Raw genomic sequence first — 7,047 nt, forward strand, 5'->3', positions numbered from 1 at the left:
TTCTATACAGAAAGAAGAAAAGTGTATATTTGGACTTCAGCCGTCGTTATGAAACCGGAGGGATGATGATGATCACAATGTTGAGCACACATTGTTCTGAGATTGTTCCCCCCCGACTGTTAAATCATCTAAATTTCTTCGCAGCCATCGTGAGAACAGTGAGAGAAGTGCGTCGCTGTCAGAGCTTCTCCATTTCTCTGACTTGCAACCAGCCGGCTGTCATGTGTCTCTCTGACCCGGTTCCTCTTAATTACAGTCTGAACTAAACGATGTGTAGGTGGTGCAGCGCTGCTCTTTTGTTGTAATGATCGTAAGTGAAGCAGCAGAATATATCTTTGACTTTTACTCAGCCTCAAATGCTGGATCCTACATTTCCCAGAATGCAACACAATGGGCTCCTTCATCAGGCCAGATTTAAATGGACAGTGGAGATGGGAAAGATTTACTTTTTATAAATCAGGATGGTCGGGTAGTTGCAGAATTAGTAATGAGAGTTTAAAAAATACTTTGAATTGACACTCAGTCAGATTCCCAGTCAAATGATGACATGGACATTTATAAGACATGAATGTGGCACTGGAGCAGCTGCATTGAAAATATAACTGTTGTCAACTTATTTCATAGTTTCACAACATTCATTTCCCCAATTTTGACTTTTAAATCAAGTATCTCTTGATGTGATTTTAGTTTTTTTAATCAGCTCAGGAGTAAAACAGTTCAGGAATTTCAGGCTCAGCAATCCTCTTCAATCCAATCAAGCTGCATCAGACTTCACATCAGGATCCATGAATTAGTCTCTGAGTTGAAGTAAAAAAACATTCAGTCTTGCAATGTTAAGGAAAGTGATAAAACAGTTCCTGGATCTGCGTCTTGATCCGGATCTCCATTCTTCTTCCAGGTTCAGTGTTAATCTGTTCTGTAGTTTTTGCGTAATCTTACAAACAAACCTACTAACTGATGAACGGGGGTGAAAACATAACTTCCTTGGTGGAGGGAACGATGACATGAATTAGATTTTGTCCATTTTGCTCAAAAGCTGCTGGTTAAATATGTAATTTTACAATAAAACTGGTTTGTCAGTGTCGGATATAAACAGTCTGAGCCACTTCTCTGAGGACATTCATATTTACTAACACTACAAACCACCAGGTGCATTCTATAAAATGTTCTTTCCTCTCATTGATGAAACAAAAGAAAATCATTCACAGAACTAAACTTAGAGATTCATTGATCCACTGATGCCCAGTTCTGCCCCCTGGTGGTGGTGAAGAGGGATGCAAACAGTATCTCCTGTTTGGTTCACACTGGTTTTTACTCCTTTACATGTAAAGTAGTAACTTTACATGTTTCACTTTATCTGTGTCACTGCCAATATCCACAGAATCTCACGTCCTCCTGCTGTGGCCTCTGGTCCAGAGACTAAATGAATGTTTTAGGCAAACACACAATATATAATTCTTCTGTTTTTCATAGTTTATGTGCAGTTTTTATTTCCAGTAAAAAAAATTCTGGTTAAAAACAAATCATCACAGTTTGAAAAAAAATCATTCTTATGTGATAATTTGGAGAGACAAAACACAAATCCAAATTCAGTAGCAGACAATGAGCGGGAGAAGACAGACACTGGAAAAAACATAGAAAACTAAAAGGCACACTTCTGCTCTTCCTAAATTTCAATTGAACCTGAACTATTTCAATAAAGAGTGAGGAAGGCAGAGAAGACATAACACACGTGATCTATTTATTAAGACAATCTAAGTGTAATGGCAACAGGAGAAGAAAAGTATTTATTTTACCCACAGAATAAACGTACATTCAGGAACCTTTTAGTAGAATATTTATATTAATATTCACACTACACATAAGGAAAGTCAGTCATGTTGTCTATATAGAATATGTATGTCCAGGTACTGAAGAGAGGTCCTGCTGTGGTTCAGGTACTGGTTCTTACAAACATCACAACATTTAACACAGAGAGGAAATGAGTCCAGCTCACATCCACAGTCCAGGAGACATACACTGTGTGTGTGTGTGTGTGTGTGTGTGTGTGTGTGCGTGTGTGTGTGTGTGTGTGTGTGTGTGTGTGTGTTTGAGAGAGAGAAAAATAAAACATCTCTGACATGGATTATCAGGTATAATCTATAATTAGATAATTATATTAATAATAAACAATTTTGTTCAATGTTTTTATTTGTTATATATGTATTATTATATTATATTCTGTAGTTTTTCATATATATATATATTTTCTTTTTCTATGAAGTCTTTTTTTTATTCAGAATTTCAGTATTTCATTCTTTTGAATGTTGAATTTGTTCTCAAATATCCTCTTATGATGTTAATGTTGAGAACAGGCTGTGGCTCAGGGGTTAGAGCGGGTCGTCCTCTAAATATAAATTCGGTAGTTCGATCCCCGCCTCCAATCCTTGGGCACAATACTGAACCCCAAATTGCCCCTGACAGTTGTGCCTGTTGTGTGTTGTTGATGTTTCTGCTCATGGACGCAGTGTCTGAATGTGTGTGAAGGGTCAAATCAACACAGATCATTTACCGTTTCCTTAATGAGCACTAGAGGGAGACATGTGACTACGAATGACTGCGCTGCACACTTGTTAATGAGCTGAGAGCACGAGGGGGAGACGGAGCTCTGACGGGAAGTATCATGAAGTCACTGAGGAGATCAAATAAAGGTTTTATTGGTCAGATGACTGAAAACAGAACGAGGCATCTGAAACCAGGAGCTCTTCATCTCATCCCTCCTCTGTGCCACTGGTTCCCATCAAACCTCTGACCACAGGCTCACCTGCAGCTCATTTCCCTGCTGTCACCCAGCTTCCTCTCCAGCATTTGACTACATCTGAATACACACACAACAACAACAACCTCAACAAACCCACACAGGCAGGGTTCTCCCACAGGCGTCTGCTTTTCTGATCAGGACCAAAAAAAAACTTGCGCCTGATTTTTCCCGAGACAGGCCAAACAGCTGTAGTACATACTGAGGTTGTGTTGTTGAACAAACTGTCACCTTGACACACACAGACAGACACACACACACGCACATGCTGGCATCTGGCATGAAGCCCAACCTTCCTGAGTATTGTGTGACCATGTTGATGAGCGGCCGGGCCAGAGGGCACCGCTGCCCCTCGGTTCTTTAGGTTGGGGTTGTGCTAATTTTGTAACTGGACGCCCCTCCTTCCTCCTCGCCCCTCATCATCTATCACCCCCCCCCCCCCCCTCTTCTGGTTCAATTCCCCCTCTAACCTCCGAACTCGACCTCAGTGTCCCACCGAACCACCCCTCCGTCCTCCTCTGCTCCTCGTCCTCCCTCCTTCATTTGAATCCCACAGTGAGGCCTCTTTGTGCGGCCGCTGCTGCAAAGGGAAGCAGAGTAAATGGACAAGCAAATGAGTTTCATCCCTCAGCCAACTGCAGAGGGAGGACACACACACACACACACACACACACACACACACGTACGCTCTGACGCACTCATCTGTCAAAAACACTCGCGCGCACACGTACGTGCACCTTTTCAGCTTCTGTACAAACTGACCTTCTTTCCTTTGCACGTTCGTGACCTCTGACCTGGACGTGCATGATGACACAGCAGCGTAGGAACATATCCTCCTGCTTCACTTTCACATGTCACCATGATCCTGCACACTCCACTTAAAACTCTTACTTAAGTTAAATCTTGTTTAAAGTTGTATTATTTGTTCTTTTCTTTTTGTCATTAGTGGACGGTGTGTGTATCAGTGGCTCCAATCGCTTCAGGGATATTTTAGCTTCTTTTCGGAAGTGGAGCTGCGTCGTCCATCTTTATTCCCAGTCCGTGCTTTTCACAGCACCAGGCCACATTCGCTGGTTCACCTTTATTTCTAAGCTAGGCTCCCCGGGCTCAAGCTCCATATTTGTCCTGTGGATATGGAGTTGGTATCCATCCATTTCCTTAAAATATCAGGCCATTCCTCTACGTGACAGCGGAGACTTGGTTTAAGGTGGAACTATGCCCTGGTGGGATGAGTTGACACCCTCCTCAGCTCATGTTACCTGCGCTCTGTTAAGGTGGCCTGACAGCAAAGGTCAACATCTAGAAGCCTGGGGGGGGCTTTCTTCAGGCACATTTCCCTACATTCAATTCCCACGTCACATCGACCAGTAAAGTTAAAGGGTTGGATCCCAACACTTATTTCAGGGTTAGGGTTAGGGTCTCTCCTGTCTTCCGCAGTGCTCTCGAGCAAGCCAGCGAACCTCCACCTGATCTGACCTGTGACGGTGACCTCCCTGTGGAATGCGCGGTCGTAAAAAGACACACAAAGTTGTTTTTACCCTACTGTCTCTCTCTCTCTCGGGCCCTCGTTCACCTGCTGCACCTCCTCTCTCTGTCCCTCCCTCTCACCCCTGTCCTCCCCCCTCCCCCCTCCCCCCGCAGCCCCTGAACTGTGGCCGCTCTGTAAAAAGAGGCCGCGGCAGCAGATGTGTGACGGCCGACACCGTTAACAGCTGTCGGCTCCTATATCAGCTCCTGCTAAAGGCCAGAGCCCCGCACGCCAACATGTCCTGTGAACAACAGTCGCAGCACAAACGTCAGCAGTCGACTCAGAAAACTAAAAAGTGTAACTTCATATTTTTTGTACTTTTCTGCTTCCTGAGGTTCAATTTGTTTAATCGAAACATTAATTTAGTTTGTGGTTATTTAAATAAGGCAGAACAATGATTTGCAACTGTATTAAAAAACGATTTTTAATGTGAATCATATCATATCTTTAGAAAATTACCCAGAGGGCCTCGTTTTTTTCAAGAGCTTCCTGTGAGCGTCGACAAAGGCAGAAGCTTCGGCTTGACCATATTGCGACTGTACCTTTCCAGCCATTTTAGTTCTGCTCTGTAGGCGACTGTTGTTCAGAGAGAATCCCCGGAGAGAAGAGGAGCAGTGAATAAAGAGGAAAATCCATCTGTCTGCGGTTTGCTGTATTATTCCTCCTTCACTGAAAATAACTTATCTTGTGACAGCGTGGAGGGTGTTTGTTTTTCACCTTGTGTGTGTCATCCTGCTGAGATGAGACCTTGCTCAGTACTGCGGTGTAACAAAGTACATTTACTTGGCTACTGTACTTCATGTATATGTACTTTACATCTGTAGATTTATTCATTTGGACTTTCTACTTCATCACATTATTATGCAGAAGTTTGTATCACCTTGGTAAGAGGTGACGTTAATTCATATTTATGTGATTTCAGAAGCATCAAATATTTCAAAGACGGATTTAGATTCTTAGAACATTGTTTTTTTATTTACAGAAGCTGATAATTCAACCTTCATCAGTTCACAGTGTGATTAGAGCTTGCTTCACTTTTCATGGGAGCAACATGCAGCACTATCATGAGCACGTACTGAGGAGAGTCCTGCTGGAGGTTTGTGTTGTCACGTCTCCTCTTCTGGTTTCAGCCACAACTCTTCTCTCTACACATGTTCAGATGAAACCGAATGTGTTTCAGTTTGTTTCAGACTCCTGCTCTGCTCTGTCTAACCTCATTGTTTCTGTCTGGCATCCACACACTGCACAGCACCTGGCTGCTGTCCAAGGCCTCACTGTCCATCTCTGGCCCCTCCATTCCTCGCCGGTTTCCCCCCCGTCGCCTCTCTGCCCTCTGCTGAGAACTCACTCGTGTCCGGCTCTTTACCGAGGCCCAGACCCCAGCTACTCCAGGCCCGAGCCCGAAAGCGTCAACCCCCCCTGGCCCCAGCGTCGACTCCAGCCCCAGGTCCCAGCCTCTGGCCTTGAGCTTTTTACCTTCTCCCCGACCCAGCTGCTGTCACCTTCCCCAGCCGTCCAGCGCGGCATGAGAAGCCGAGCAGCTGTTGATCAATGGGCAGCCGGGGCCAACGCCTGCCTGTCCCCTCCCCTGACCTCCTACTCTTACACACACACACACACACAGATGCACGCACACACTCCCCAGGGAGGCAACAGATGGGGGTCAGCCAGAGGAGAGGGGTGTGGTGGGCGACAAAGGGCTGGGTTAGGTGTGTGTGTCTCAGTCTGTGTTCGGGAGACGTCATGTGTGCGTTCGTCCAATAGCTTCCTCCACAGTTAGATAATATCACGCGTGTTCTTGTGATCCTGTGTGTGTGTGTGTGTGTGTGTGTGTGTGTGTGTGTGTCCGTTTGCAGGGCTGTGGCTGGACATTTGCTGGCCCCGTGTCTCCAGTATGGACAGGTGTTGGTGTCAGCAGTGTCCAGACTCATTTCGGCAGCTGCTGCCTCCCCCTCCCCACCTCCACCCCCCCCACCCCAGTCCTCTCCTCACAAGTCTCCCTCCCTCCCTCCCTCCCTCCCCCCGACAGATGTAGCCACACCACCTCCACCTCTCAGCTTTTTATGGGCCCGGCCTGTTTTGACTTTAAATATTTGCCCAGGAGGCGCTCGTTCTGTTTGGGTAAGGAGGGGTTTGACGAGGGGGACACACACACACACACACACACACACACACACACGTAAACATTTCCTCTGTGTATGAATATGTACACCTATGTGCACCCCCCCCCCCCCCTCTCCATGTTTACACACACCTTGGCAGCGATGGAGAGGTGGTTTGTCTCGTTTTTTTTTTGTCTCGCCAGAATAAAAGCCTGTCAGCAGTCAAACAGCCATCGCAGAGAAAGAAAAACAGTTGAACAGAAAGAACCCAACTGATCTGCGCCCCCCCCCCCCCCACCTGCCGGTGAAGATCTGCAGACAACTGGAAGAAAGAAAACACACCAGGAGCTGACAGCTGAGAGCAAATGGATGTTTAGAGAGCTGGGGAGTTTTATTGCACCTCACAGCATCATCGCTTGTAAAAAAAATAAAAATAAATATCTGATGTGAAGTCAGTTAGTTTCCATGTGTTCACTTTGAGAGTCAAGATTCAAGAATACACAAGTTGTACTCAAATCGAATTGTGCCTGTTATAAGATTTACAAAGGAAATATACAAATATAAAGAAAAGGCAACTTTATAATACAACAAAAGTATCAGCAAAAGAAATAAAGAAGTAA

Source organism: Pleuronectes platessa, chromosome 12 (assembly GCF_947347685.1).
Source record: "Pleuronectes platessa chromosome 12, fPlePla1.1, whole genome shotgun sequence".
NCBI lineage: Eukaryota > Metazoa > Chordata > Actinopteri > Pleuronectiformes > Pleuronectidae > Pleuronectes > Pleuronectes platessa.